The following is a 15,913-nucleotide window of genomic DNA, read 5'->3' as shown; positions in this document are numbered from 1 at the left end:
TTAATTAAAATAATAATTTTTAAATGTTGACACCATCTAGAAAGATTAATCTGGAAGTAAACATATAAATATGAAGGTTAATGTTGCAGTAAATAATTCTTCTCAAAACATTGAAATATGTAAGTGACAAAAAATTAACATATTTTATATAAATGCAAGTTTTCAAAGACAACATTTGACTGTTTCCAAAGATCACTTAAAATTATAGAACTTTGTGACTATAGAACTTTATGACTCACAAAAGAAACCAAGAAGGAAGATTAAGGATGGCTAAATAATTTTAGGGCAGCTAGATGGTGCAGTGCATAAAGCACTTGTCCTGTAGATCTTCATGAGAAGATCTGAGTTCAAATCCAGCCACATGCACTTAATAGCTGAGTGATCATGGTCACTTAATCCCTATTTGCTTCGGTTCCTCATCTGTAAAATGGGGACACACTGGAGAAGGAAATGGCAAACCACTTCAGCATCTTTGCCAAAAAAAGAAAAAAGCCTTTGTACTTTGTACTTTGTACTTGTAATGGCTGAACAACCTAGTTTTTTTTTCTTTAAACCTCTGCCTTCTGCCTTAGAATCAATAATACATATTTGTTCTAACACAGAAGAGCAGTAAAGGCTAGGCAATGGGGGTTAAATGATTTACCCAGGGTCATGCAGCCAGGAAGTGTCTGAGGCCAAATTTGAACCTAACATCTCCCATTTCCAGGTCTGGCTTTCCATACTCTGAACTACCTGACTGGTCCCAACAACATAGTTTTAAATAGCAGGTAGAACACTAAACATAATAGTAGGAATAATTAGAAAAGAATTTATTTTCAAAAATTGTTTTATTGGTTTTCAAATCTTATTGTTACTTCCCAGTGTTTCTTTCATATTCAAAATACAGCCCAGCCCTATGTAATAAACTAAAAATAAGAAAAAAATCAATATGTTAGAAATATCAATAACAACTATATCTCAATTTTTATCTTTTGTTTAATACCTATCTACTGAGGGAAGGGAGGAATATTTTCATCAATAAATCAATAAGCATTCATTCAAGGACAGGAGGAGTCAATTTGGCAGCTTAGAGGTAGCAAAAATTCAGACTTCCGCAAACCTGTCCTCACCTAACAAAAACACAATGTTTCAAGGGGATTGAAAGACCAGATCTAACAACAGGACAGAGCTAGAGAATCCTCCTCCTTGACCCAACTTAAAAGGTACACCTCCAAAAAGCCTGAACTCTAGATCACAAAGATTAAAGGGGAAGGAAAAAGGAAAGTCCCAGGACCCTTCCCCCACCTACAGTGCTGAGCCTCCAGCAGTGACTGGAATCTCTGGGCAGGCAAGGGTGATAGTCTGGAGGGAGAATCTTGCTGGCAAAGCTGTGCCAGACTCAGGGCTCAGAACACAGGCATCATAGAGGCAGCTGGAGAATCGCAGAGCAGGCAGCCCAGTCTCAGTCAAGATATTCCGTCTTGTCCCCCCCCCCTTTTCTGGAGGTTTTGACCTCAGGGCACATCCAGTTTTGCAGATCAACTCCTCCAACCTGGCTGAATCTCATCAATAGGGAAGATAAGCCTTCAGAGGAGAGGGAAGCTCAAGCTCCAACACCGCTCTCCCATAGACTGAACTGAGAGCCTTATTGACTGAACTCCAAGGGCAAAGACTGCAACAAACTATAGGCAAAGCCCTTGACAACATGGCAGGAAGCCCAGCTCCTTTTCAGCTTCTGCTGTTACCCATGGAAGTTAAGACTAACCTGATCAATCAGCAGAACAGAGAAGAAGCCCCTTCGGGACAGAAAAGCCCAAACCCACAGATCCAGCACAAAATGAGAGGAGAAAGACTACAGGCAACTACAGGGGGGAAAGAAGAGGGAAATATGAGTAAACAACAGAAAAAGAAAAAAAATTACAATTGACAGCTTCTATCCAGGCAATGAACAAAGAGCTAATGGAAGAAAAATGAAAAGAGCAAGGAACACCAAGCAAAAACACAGAAACTCCAGCAAATTGGACACCAGCTTTGGAAGAACTCAAAATACAATTAAAAAAAACAATTAAAAGAGGCTGAAGACAACTGAGAAAAAAACTTAAAAAGCAAAATAAATCATCTGGAAACAGAAAATAGTTTTCTGAAATCCAAAATTTATCAGCTTGAAAATGAGACAAAGGAGATGAAAGATCAGATGGAGAAGGATGACCAAAAAGCCAGGGATGAAATTCAGTCTTTAAAAACTATAATACAACAACTAGAAACAAACAACTTCACAAGGCAGCAGGAAACTATAAAACAAAATAAAAAGAATTAAAAAATTGAGGAAAACATGACACACCTCATCCACAAAAATGTAAGATTTAGAAAACAGGTCCAAGAGAGACAACTTAAGAATCATTGGTCTAATGGAAGATCATGACAAAAGAAAAAGCCTGGACATCAATCTACAGGAAATTATCCAATAAAACTGCCCTGACATTCTAAAACAAGAGGGAAAAGTGGAGATTGAAAGAATCTACAGATCACCTCTTGTACTTAATCCCCAACTGACAACACCCAGGAATGATACATCCAAATTCAAGAACTATTAGACCAAGGAAAAAATATTACAAGCTGCTAAGAAGAAGTCATTCAGATACCATGGAACCACAGTGAGGATAGCACAGGATCTGGCTGCATCTACACTGAAGGAATTGAATATGATATTCTGGAAAGCAGAGGAACTAAGTCTACGACCAAAAATCAACTACCCAGCAAAACTGACTATATTCTTGCAGGTGAAAGTATGGTCATTTAATAAAATAGAAGACTCCCAAGCAGGCATAAAGAAAAGACTGGAATTGAACAGAAAATTTGATGTGCAAACACAGAACTCAAGAGAATCACCAAAAAGTAATTAAGAAAGGGGAAAAAAACAAAAAAAACTTTTTTTAAGGGATCCAATAAGTTAAAATGATACCTATCCCTTCAAGAAAAGAGGATATTGGCAACTCTTAAAAATTGTAATTATCACCTGGATAGCTAGAAGAATTATATTTAGAGAAAATAGTGACAAACTCTATAGGATGAAATGCCAAGACACAAATATGTATATAGATATATGTATGCATAAATATATATGTATACATAAATACACACAGACACACACACACACACACACACATATATAACTAGAGGTAAAAAAAAGAGGTTAATACTAAGAGAAATGGGAAAAGAAACAAAATGGGATAAATTTATATGTCATAAAGAAGAACATGGTGGAAGTGGGGGAGAACACCAATCCACTGGAAAAATAAAAAGGATTGAGATAGGAAATACTTAATTCTTGCATGCATTGAAATTGAATCAAAGAGGGAAGAACAATCAAATCCATGGGGGCAGAGAATTGATTTGTGCCGTATAGAGAAGTAGAAGGGTAACAAATGGACTGGTGGGGAGGGAATCAATACAAGGGTGGGAGAGGGTGGAGGGATTAAAAAGAAAGAAAAAAGAGGGGAATAAGAAGGGAGGGGGTAGAAAGGAAAGTAAAATAAGGGTGGGAATTAGGGGGACTGATTAAAAAAAGAACACTGGTATAGAAGGAAATAGTGAAATAAGAAAGGGCAGGACTGGGAGTGGAAATAAAAATGTTGAGAAATACACAGCTGATAATCATAACTCTGAATGTAAATGGAATGAACTCACCCATAAAACTCAAGCAAATAGCAGAATGGATTAGAAACCAAAATCCTACCATATGTTGTCTACAAGAAATACACATGAGGAAGGTAGACACATATAGGGTAAAGGTAAGTGGATGGAGCAAAATCTATTGGGCATCAACTGAGAAAAAGAAGTCAGGAGTTGCAATCATGATATCTGACAAACTCAAAGGAAAAAAGATCTAGTTAAAAGAGATAGGGAAGGCAATTACATCCTGATAAAAGGCAGTATAGACCATGAGAAAATATCAGTACTCAACATCTATGCACCAAATGGCATAGCATCCAAATTTCTAAAGGAGAAACTAGTGAAACTAAAGGATGAAATTAATAGAAAAACTATACTAGTGGGAGACCTGAATTTTCCTCTATCAAATCTAGATAAATAAAACAAAAAAAATGAGAAAGAGGTAAGAGAAGTGAATGAAATCTTAGAAAAATTAGAGTTAGTCAACATGTGGAAAAAAATAAATAGGGACAAAAAGGAATATACCTTCTTTTCAGCATCACATGGTACATTCACAAAGATTGACCATGTACTAGGGCATAAAAACATTGCAAACAAGTGCAAAAGAGCAGAAATAATATGCAACCTTCTCAGATCACAATGCAATGAAAATAATAATTAGTCAGGTTAATGGAGAGGCAAAATAATTGGAAATTAAATGATACAATTCTCCAAAATCAGTTAGTTAAACATCAAATCATAGAAACAATTAATAATTTCATTGAAGAAAATGACAATGATGAGACATCCTTTCAAAATCTATGGGATGCAGCCAAAGCAGTACTTAGGGGAAATTTATATCCTTGAGTTCATATATTAATAAATTATATTAATTAAGTAATTAATAAATAAAATCAATAAATAATAAATTAATAAAATATATTAATAAATTAGAGAGGGTAGAGGTCAATGAATTGGACATGCAAATTAAAAAACTAGAAAGTGAACAAATTAAGAATCCCCAGTTGAAAACTAAATTAGAGATCCTAAAAATTAAAGAAATTAATAAAACTGAAAGTCAAAGAACTATTGATTTAATAAATAAGACTAGAAGCTGGTACTTTGAAAAAACAAATAAAACAGACAAAGTACTACTCAATCTAATTAGAAAAGGAAACAAGAAAACCAAATTGATAGTATCCAAGATGGAAAGGGAGACTTCACCTCTAATGAAGAAGAAATTAAAGAAATCATTAAAAACTATTTTGCCCAATTATATGGCAACAAATATGGCAATCTAGGTGATATGGATGAATACTTACAAAAATATAAATTGCCTAGACTAACAGAGGAAGAAATAGATTACCTAAACAACCCCATATCAGAAAAAGAAATTGAATAAGCCATCAAAGAACTCCCTAAGAAAAAATCCCCAGGTCCAGATGGATTCACAAATTAATTCTATCAAACATTCAAAGAACAACTAATCCCAATATTATACAAACTATTTGACAGAATAAGCAAAGAAGGAGTTCTACTGAATTCCTTTTATGACACAAATAGGGTACTGATTCCAAAGCCAGGTATGTCAAAAACAGAGAAAGAAAACTATAGACCAAGCTTCTTAATGAGCGTGAATGTAAAAATCTTAAATAAAATACTAGCAAAAAGACTACAGCAAGTTATCACAAGGATTATATTTACTATGACCAGGTAGGATTTATACCAGGAATACAAGCCTGGTTTAATATTAGGGAAAGCATTCACATAATTGACCACATCAACAAGCAAACCAGCAAGAACCACATGATTATCTCAATAGACGCAGAAAAAGCATTTGATAAAATACAACACCCATTCCTATTAAAAACACTAGAAAGCATAGGAATAGAAGGGTCATTCCTAAAAATAATAAACAGCATATATCTAAAACCATCAGCTAATATCATCTGCAATGGGGATAAACTACATGCATTCCCAATAAGATCAGGAGTGAAACAAGGATGCCCATTATCACCTCTACTATTTGACATTGTACTAGAAACACTAGCAGTAGCAATTAGAGAAGAAAAAGAAATTGAAGGCATCAAAATAGGCAAGGAGGAGACCAAGCTATCATTCTTTGCAGATAATATGATGGTCTACTTAAAGAATCCTAGAGAATTAGCTAAAAAGCTAGTAGAAATAATCAACAACTTTAGCAAAGTTGGAGGATACAAAATAAACCTGCACAAGTCATCAGCATTTCTATATATTTCCAACACATCTCAGCAGCAAGAATTAGAAAGATAAATTCCATTTAAAGTCCCCCTAGACAATATAAAATACTTAGGAATCTATCTGCAAAGACAAACACAGGAACTATATATGAACACAACTACAAAATACTCTCCACACAATTAAAACTAAATCTAAATAATTGGAAAAACATTGATTGCTCATGGGTAGAACAAGTTAACATGGTAAAAATGACAATCCTACCCAAACTTATTTACTTATTAATGCCATACCCATTGAACTACCAAAAACTTTTTTTTTACTGAATTAGAAAAAAAAACATAACAAAATTCATTTGGAAGAACAAAAGATCAAGGATATCTAGGGAAATAATGAAAAAATATGTGAAGGAAGGTAGCCTTATAATAGCAGATTTCAAACTACACTATAAAGCAGTAGTCATCAAAACAATATGGTACTGGCTAAGAGACAGAAAGGAGGATCAGTGGAATAGACTAGTGTTAAATGACTTCAGCAAGACAGTCTATGATAAGCCCAAAGATCCCACTTTTGGGGACAAAAATCCACTATTTGATAAAAACTGCTGGGAAAATTGGAAGACAGTATGGGAGAAATTAGGTTTAGATCAACATCTCACACCCAAGATAAACTCAGAATGGATGAATGACCTGAATATAAAGAAGGAAACTATAAGCAAATTAGGCAAACACAGAATAGTATACTTGTCAGATCTTTGGGAAAAGAAAAACTTTAAAACCAACTAGAAAAAAATCACAAAATGGAAAATCAATAATTTTGATTATATCAAATTAAAAAGTTCATGTACAAACAAAACTAATGCATCCAAATTTAGAAGGGAAGCAACAAATTGGGAAACAATCTTCATTACAAAAACCTCTGACAAAAGTCTAATTACTTAAATTTATAAAGAACTAAACCAATTGTACAAAAAATCAAGCCATTCTCCAATTGATAAATGGGCAAGGGACATGAATAGGCAATGTTCAGTTAAAGAAATCAAAACTATTAATAAGCACATGAAAAAGTGCTCTAAATCTCTAATAATCAGAGAAATGCAAATCAAAACAACTCTGAGGTATCACCTCACACCTAGCAGATTGGCTAACATGACAGCAAAGGAAAGTAATGAATGCAGGAGGGGGTGTGGCAAAGTTGGGACATTAATGCATTGCTGGTGGAGTTGTGAATTGATCCAACATTCTGGAGGGCAGTTTGGAACTATGCTCAAAGGGTGCTAAAAGACTGTCTGGCCTTTGATCCAGCCATAGTACTGCTGGGTTTGTACCCCGAAGAGATAATAAGGAAAAAGACATGTACAAAAATATTCATAGCTGCGCTCTTTGTGGTGGCAAAAAATTGGAAAATGAGGAGATGCCCTCCAATTGGGGAATGGCTGAACAAATTGTGGTATCTGTTGGTGATGGAATACTATTGTGCTCAAAGGAATAATAAAGTGGAGGAATCTCATGGGAACTGGAACAACCTCCAGGAATTGATGCAGAGTGAGAGGAGCAGAACCAGGAGAACATTGTACACAGAGACTGACACACTGTGGTACAATCGAATGTAATGGACTCCTCCATTAGTGGCAATGCAGTTATCCTGAACAACCCAGAGAAATCTATGAGAAAAACCACTATCCACATTCAAAGGAAACACTGTGGGAGTTAAAAAAAAAAACAAAGAAAAACAACTACTTGAATACATGGGTGGAGGGTGATCTGATTGGGGCTATAGACCCTAAAGGAACATCCTAGTGCAAACAACATCATTGAAATAGGTTCTGATCAAGGACACAAGAACTACCCAATGAAATTGCCCATTGGCTGCAGGAAAGGTAGGTGGAGGGGAGGGAGGGAAATAAAGTGAGTATTGTAACCAAAAAAATAAAATAAAATAAAATAAAATTTTAATTAATCGGGTGTTTATTGAGTAGGGGCATGACATGATCAGCTCTGCACTTTAGGAAAATCAATTTCACAGCTATATGGAGATTGGATTTGAGGAAGGACAGGCTTGGGATAAAGAGTCTATTGAAGCTAGTGAAATAGCAGGAGTTGGTGAGATCCTGATCTAAGGTTCTAGGGATTTAACTGTGTGAGTGGAGAGGGGACAGATGAAAGATGTTGTAGAAATAAAAATGGAAAGGTTTGATAATTGATTAGAAATGTGAGATGAGAAAGAGTAAGGAATTTCAAAATGACACCAATATTAAAAACCCAGGTTAGATTACTAATGTCTTTTTATTTCTCCCCTACTACCCAACCCTCACCAAGTGTTTGAATGAAGAAATTAAGTCCAGTCTATTCTTTCTCAGAATTGTTTTAGTTTGTATTTCTCTAATCAGTAATGATTTAGAGCATTTTTTCATGTTATATGACTTTGTTTTCTTTAACCAAAAACTGTCTGTTTATTTCTTTTGGCTCATTTATCAATTGGGAGATGGCTCTTATTCTCTAAATTTGACAAAGTTCTCAATATCTTTTCAATCTAAAACCTTTATCTGAAAACCTGTCTATGGAAATTCCCCCCATATTTCTTTCTTCCTTCTAAGCATAACAACATTTGTTTTATTTGTACAAAAACTTTTCAGTATAATGTACTCAAAATTATCTGTTTTACATCTTATGATACTGTTCATTTTCTGTTTACTCATAAATTCCTCTCTTATCCAGAAATCTGATAGCTAATATTTTTTCTGTTCTTCTAAAATGCTTATGACATCTTCTTTTATATCTAGATCATATAACTATTTTAATATTATGTGAGACAGTGAGTCAGTTTTCCTGGTCTGGTCAATCTATGGAGTCAGAGAAGTCTGTGGAAACTAGGGATGGGCTTGTCCTTGAGCACACTGCCTCTGGAGTACCCCACTGCAGGGAAATGTTGTACAGTAAGGTAAGAGACTTTTTCAGGTCCACACAAGGGCATCCCTAGGGAACCTGACAGGAATAGGCAGCTTTGTTGCATAGTACTCAATTCCAGGTCACAGATCCCATAGAGACTGCAGAATGACTTGTCACCCAAGGACTCTAAGTGAGATATAAGCAGTGGCTGTGTGATTTGGATCCCAGGAGCAAGGAAGGTCCCAGTTCCACCTTCTTACCCAGACTGAAGATTGAAAAGGAATAAGCAGAGCAAAAAATCCAGACAAAAGAGGGGCCAGGAATTCTACCACTCTGAACCAACAGAGATTTCCAGCTGGCTGACAGTATCTGTGTCTAGGAACATTCAAATGTTGCTCAGACCGAAATCCAGTTAAGGAACTAGGAGACCTTAAACTAGCAAGGCAGAAATTGACTTCTCCCTGGACCAAACTGCTTTTGAAGCAGAAAACACTTTAAGGTCCCCAGCTTGTCTCTGAGATCTTGAAATAATAGAACACTCAATACTCAAAAACAGCAGCAACAGAACAAGTCCAGACCTTCCCTCCATAAGTAAAAAGAGCCAAGCCCTAACATCAAGTGTGAAGTCAGGAGTTGGCCTGTAAGAATGAGCAAACAATGCTTTAGACATTTCTTAGCTGTGTGACCTCAGCAAGTCATTCAACTCCAAATGCCTAGCTGTTACTGTTCTTTTGCCTTGGAACCAATATCAATTCTAAGATGGAAGGTAAGGGTTTAAAAAAAATAGGTAAACAAAAATGTCTCATCATAAAAGCTATTATACTGACAGGGACATCAAGGCACAAACCCAGAAGAGAAGAATTCCACAATATCTACAAGCAAAACCTCAGAGGAAAACACTCCATTAGCACAAATTTATATAAAATTTCTGGAAAAAAATGAAGCAAGAGCTTTTTTTTAAAAAAATAAAGAGTTTTAAACTGTTTTTATAAATGAAATGAAAATACTTGATAAAATTTTTGGAAAAGAAATGAGCCCACCAACAAAGTTCAAGAACAAGGGATAGAAAAGGAAATTCTGTTTAAACTAATTGTAGACAATATAAAATATCTAGGAGTATTCTTACCAAAACAAACATAGCAATTATATGAACACAATTGTGAAAGACTTCATGCAAATAAAGTCAGACCTAAACCAGTTGAAAAAAAATATTAATGGCTCACTGATAGGCTAAGCAAATATAATAAAAATAACAATCAAATTACCAGAAATTTATTTCCCAGAATTGGGGGAAAATAATAAAATTAAATAATAATAATAAATAAAATTAATCTGAAAGAACAAAAGATCAAGAATATCAAGGGAATTGAGGAGGGGGAAGGAAAGGAAGCCTAGCAGTACCAGATCTCAAACTACACTATTAAGCAATAATCAGCAAAACAATATGATACTGGCTAACAAATAGCTTAGAGAATCAATGGAATAGGTTAGGAAATCAACACAGAGTAGTAGACCATAATAACCAAGGGTTGGATAGGCCCCCAAATCTAAGCTATTGGGTGAAGAATTCACTATATGACAAAAAACTGCTGGGAAAACTAGAAAATGATATGGCAGAAACTAGGCATAGACCCACATTTCACACCATACACCAATATAAAGTCAAAATAGATACATGATTTAGAAATAAAGGGTATTACAATAAGCAATTTAGGGAAAACAGAATAGTTTACCTCTCAGACTTATGGATAAGGGTAGAATTTATGACCAAACAAGATATAGAAACCATTACAAAAAATGAAATGGATAATTTTGTTTACCTTAAATTTTAAAAGTTTCTACACAAACAAAACCAATGCAACCAAGATTAGAATTGACAAATTGAGAAAAGCTTTTTATAGCAAATGTCTCTGCCAAAGGCCTCATTTCTCAAATATATAGAAAATGGAGCCAAATTTATAAAAAAAATATGAATTATTCCCCAACTGATAAATGGTCAAAATGGCATGGGACATTGTACCCCCAAATTATAGAAGTGTTTCAGGCCAAATTATAAGCAGGAAAATTTCCTTGCTTCCTTGCATCCTTATGACTACTAACCCCAAAACATCAAAAACTCCCAATAAGACCCTGCTACAATCAAAGGGAAAATCCCCTGAGAGAATTATCCTCCTTGGATCCTCCTTTAGGTTTTTAGATGGACACAGAGATACACCTCCAGGCTATGCTTTGATACATCAGATTGTATCTAAGACATCTATTTGTCCCCTAAACTATAAGGGTCACCTCCTATGTCTTCAGGACTTAAGACACCGCTCTAACCTCCAGTCAGATGACCAACTCTCCAAACCCACCACCACTCCTCTCCACCACCACGACCTGGTTCTTGCCTGAGTACATACCTTCCTCAAGTCACTTACCTCCTGTTGTAAAGAGTATAAAGACCCCAGAAGTGATGTCCTCTGGGAGACAGCTTTCCATCTATGCTGTCCTCCTAGCCAAATTCAACATTACCTTCTTTTTTTTTTAAACCCTTACCTTCCATCTTAGTATCAATACTGTGTATTGGTTCCAAGGCAGAAGAGTGGTAAGGGCGAGGTGATGGGAATCAAGTGACTTGCCCAGGGTCACACAGTTAGGAAGGGTCTGAGGTGATATTTGAACCCAGGACCTCCCATCTCTGGGCATGACTCTCAATCCACTGAGCCACCCAGCTGTCCCCAACACTACCTTCTAAATGAATAAATTTCTCTTTTTATTTTTAAGCTAAGTTTTGGAGTCTTGCATTCTTGCAAAGGGTACCCTTCCTGAACCTAGGGAGTTCACTTCAAACCCCACTACAACAAAAGAATATGAACAGAAGAATTTCAGAGAAAGAAATTAAAACTTTATAATCATATGAGAAAATGCTCCAAATCAGCATTGATAAGAGAAATGCAAATTAAAACAACTCTGAGAATTGAATTGGGGGGGGGGGAGGAAAGGGAGCCTAGCAGTGCCAAATCTCAAACTACACTATTAAGCAATAATTAGCAAAACAATATGATACTGGCTAATAAATAGCTTAGAGAATCAGTGGAATAGGTTAGGAAATCAACACAGAGTATTGTGTACCTATCAGAATGACTAATATGACCAAAAAGGAAAGTGATAAATTTTGGAGGAGATGTGGGGAAACTGAGACACTAATGCACTCTTGGTGGAACTGTGAATAGATACAACCATTATGGAGAACAATATAGAATAACATCCAAAGGGCCATAAAACTATGACACCCTTTGGCCCAGCAATGCTTCTATTGAGACTACATCCCAAAGAGATCAGAGATAATGGAAAAGGACTTATTTGTACAAAAATATTTTTAGCAGCTCTTTTTGTAGTGGCAAAAATTGGAAACTGAGGGGGTATCAGAGAATAGCTGAAACTGTTGCATATGGTTATAATGAAAAACTATTGTGCCATAAGAAATGATGAGCAAGATGAGTTTAGAAGAACTTGGAAATACTTATATGAAGTGATGCAAAATTAAATGAGTAGAACCAGGAAAACAGTGTATATGGTAACATAAATACTATACAATGACCAACTGTAAAGGACTAAACTATTATCAGCAAAACAAGGTTCCAAGATAACCCCAAGGGACTCTTGTAAAAAAACAAACAAATAAACAAACAAACAAAAAAAAAACCGCTATCCACAGTTAAAGAAGGAACTGTTAGAATCTGAATACAGATCACAGAACACCATCCTTAACTTTATTTCCTTTATGAGTTTTTTTTTATTGTATATGTGATATGTGTTTTCAGTCATGACATGGGGGAAATGAAAATATGTATTGCATGAAAGCATTTGATATAACCTATACCTCAGGGAGTATGTTAGGAAGGAGGGAGAAATTCTGAATTGAAAACTGTCAGAAAATAGTAGTCATAAATTGTTTCTACATGTAATTGAAAAATGAAATTCAATTTTTAAAAAATCTGAAACTTGATTCTCTGAATTTCAGTAAAAAGAAACCTCCAAATATTCTTATTAACAACACTTTAATTTTTTTTATTTAATTGATTAAGAAAAATTTTCCATGGTTACATGTTTCATGTTCTTTCCCTCCCCTCCTCCCACCCCCCTCTTGTAGTTGACACTCAGTTAAACTGGGTTTTACATGTGCCATTGATCAAGATCTATTTCCATATTATTGATATTTGCACTATGGTGATTGTTTATGGTCATTCCAGTTCACATGGAATTCCTTCAGATCATTATTCCTTTGAGCACAATAGTATTCCATCACCAACAGATACTGCAATTTGTTCAGCCATTCTCCAATCAAAGGGCATCCCCTAATTTTCCAATTTTTTGCCACTACGAAGAGCGTGGCTATAAATATTTTATTAACAACACTTTCTACAACTACATTTCCCTCTCTGTTCTAAAGGAACCTTGGACTATGCTTAAAAATAAAACTTTAAAATATAAAAGAAAAAAATGAGAGCTATTGAAGATAGAATTGGAAAAGGAATTAACAACTTGAGTACAAAATATTTTCTAAGCAACAAATTTCCTAAAAATCAAAATGAGCCAAAGAGAAGCCAATAATAGAAGAAATTCTAAAATGGTCAAAAGACTGAAAAATAGAAAAAATGCAAAATGTCTTTTAGCAAAAACAACTGACCTAGAAGACAGATTAAGGAAAAAAAAATTAAGAATCACTGGACTACCTGAAAGTTGTGACCTAAAAAAAAGACACTAGGCATCATGTTTCAAGAAATATTATAAGAAAATTGCCCCATTATTAGAGCCAATGAGTGAGGAACATAAAAATAGAAAAAATCCACCACATCTCCTAAAAGCAACCCCATGGGGCAGTTAGTTTGCTCAGTGGATAGAGAGCCAGGAAGGTTATAGGTTCAAATCAGATACTTCGTAGGTGTGTGGCTCTAGGCAAGTCCCTTAACCCCAATTGTCTAGTCTACTCCTCTTCTGTCTTGGAACCAATACTTGGTACTGATTCTAAGATGGAAGATAAGGGTCTTTTAAAATAATAATAATAATAATAATAATAAATAAAAGAAATTCCACAATGAAAACTTCCAGGACCATTATATCTAAAATCTAAAGCTTGCAGGCCAAAGAAAAGTATTGTAAGCAATGTGAAAGAAAGAATTCAAATACCAAAGAGCCAGAGTCAGAATCACACATTGGTGTGGTAGCCACCATTGTAAGGGAACTTATAGCCAAAAGTTACATAAACAGCAAAAATTAATCTTTAAGGAAATAGAAAACTTCCTAATTAAAAAAAAAAGATCAGAGTTATGTAGAAACATTTAACTTCAAACATAGGATTTAAGAAAACTATCAAAAATATACATGAATGAACATAAGGGACTAAACATAGATAAACTACTTACATTCAAATATGGAAAGATAATACATGTTCCCTCTCACTGTATTTCTGGAAGCATAAAGGAAATCTAAACTTAGTGGTTCTATTATGTCTTGAGAATCAAGAGAGAATGAAATGAAAGAAGAGGGATGCACTGGTGGGTGAAAGGAGTAGTGTAAAGAAAGGATGATTGGGGAAAATTATCTCATGTTATCAGGATATGCAAGTAGATATTGTTAATAAACAAGGAGTGGTTTGGGGAGTGGCTGATTCTTGAATCTTATTTTCATCTGAACTGCTCAAAGGAAGGTAAAATTCACACATAGGTATAGGTACAGAAATATATTTCACTCGACAGGGAAACAGAAGAGAAAGCAGAGAAGGGAGAAGGAAGAATTAGAGGAAGAGTAAATTAAGGGAAGGATTAGTACTAAGCAAAACTAGCTCTAAGGATGTACAAAAATATTTAAAGCTTTTTGAGGGGGCAAAGAAAGGAAATCTTGAGGGACTGCACCTTAATTGGAAATGGCTGAACAAGTTATAGTTATAAATTTGATGAAATACTAGTGTACTATAAGAAATAATAACTAGTATTAACTATATGCCGGGCACTGTGCTAAGGACCTTACAAGTATCACATTTGATCTTCACAAAAACCTTGGGAGATAGATACTATTATTATCTCCATTTTAAAGTTGAGGTAAACAGAGGGTAAATGACTTGCTCGGGGTCAGAGTTAATAAAGGTCTAATGCTGCATTTGATCTCAGGTCTTCCTGACTTCAGGTCCATTGCTCTGTCCACTGGGCCACCTAGTTGCCTCTTGAAATTATGAAGGAAATGGTTTCAGAGAAACCAATATCTTATACCATCTATCAAGAAAATATAAAAATTGATATATAACCCAGACATAAAGAAAAATAGAAGCAAATTAGAACTTGGAATACATTTCCTATCACATTTATGGCTGGAAGAAGAATTTGTGAATACATAAGAGATACAAAGCATTGTGAGATGTAAAATGGATAATTTTGATTACATTGAATTAAAAAGGTTTTATACAAATAAAACCAATGTAGCCAAGTTTAAAAGGAAAACAGAAAATTAGAAGGGAAATTTTATAAACAGTTTCTCAGATAGAGGTCTCATATCTAAAATATATAGAAAACATTGTCAAATTTATAAGAATATGAGCCATTCCTCAACTGATAAATGGTAAAAAAAATGGACAGTTTTTTGACAAAGAAATCAAAGCTATATATACTCATAAGAAAAAATGCTCTAAATCATTACTGATTAGAGAAATATAAACCAAAACAATTCTGAGGTATCATCTCACACCCATCAGATTGGTTAAAATGATAAAAGAACAAAATAACAAATGTTCAAGGGAATGTAGAAAAATAGGGAAGCTAATATACTGTTGGTGGAACTGTGATCTGATTCAGCCATTTTGGAAAGAAATCTGAAATTATACCCAAAGAATACTGGGTGTACCCTTTGACCCAACAATACTATTATTTGGACTGTTTCCTAAGGTGAGAAGGAAAAAAGGAAAAGAACCTATATATTCCAAAATATTTATAGCGGTTCTCTTTGACATGGCAAAGAACTAGAAATAGAGGGGATGCCCATCAATTGGAAGATAGTTAAACAAGTTGTGGCATATGATTATGATGGAATTCTACTGCATCATAAGAAATAATAAGCAGGTTAATTTTTTTAAATGGAAAGATCTACATGAAATTATGAAGAGTAAAACAAGCAGAACAAAGAGAACATTATATCCAGCAACA

Source organism: Monodelphis domestica, chromosome 1, assembly GCF_027887165.1.
Source record: "Monodelphis domestica isolate mMonDom1 chromosome 1, mMonDom1.pri, whole genome shotgun sequence".
Lineage (NCBI taxonomy): Eukaryota > Metazoa > Chordata > Mammalia > Didelphimorphia > Didelphidae > Monodelphis > Monodelphis domestica.
Note: the sequence above shows the minus strand (reverse complement) of the source record.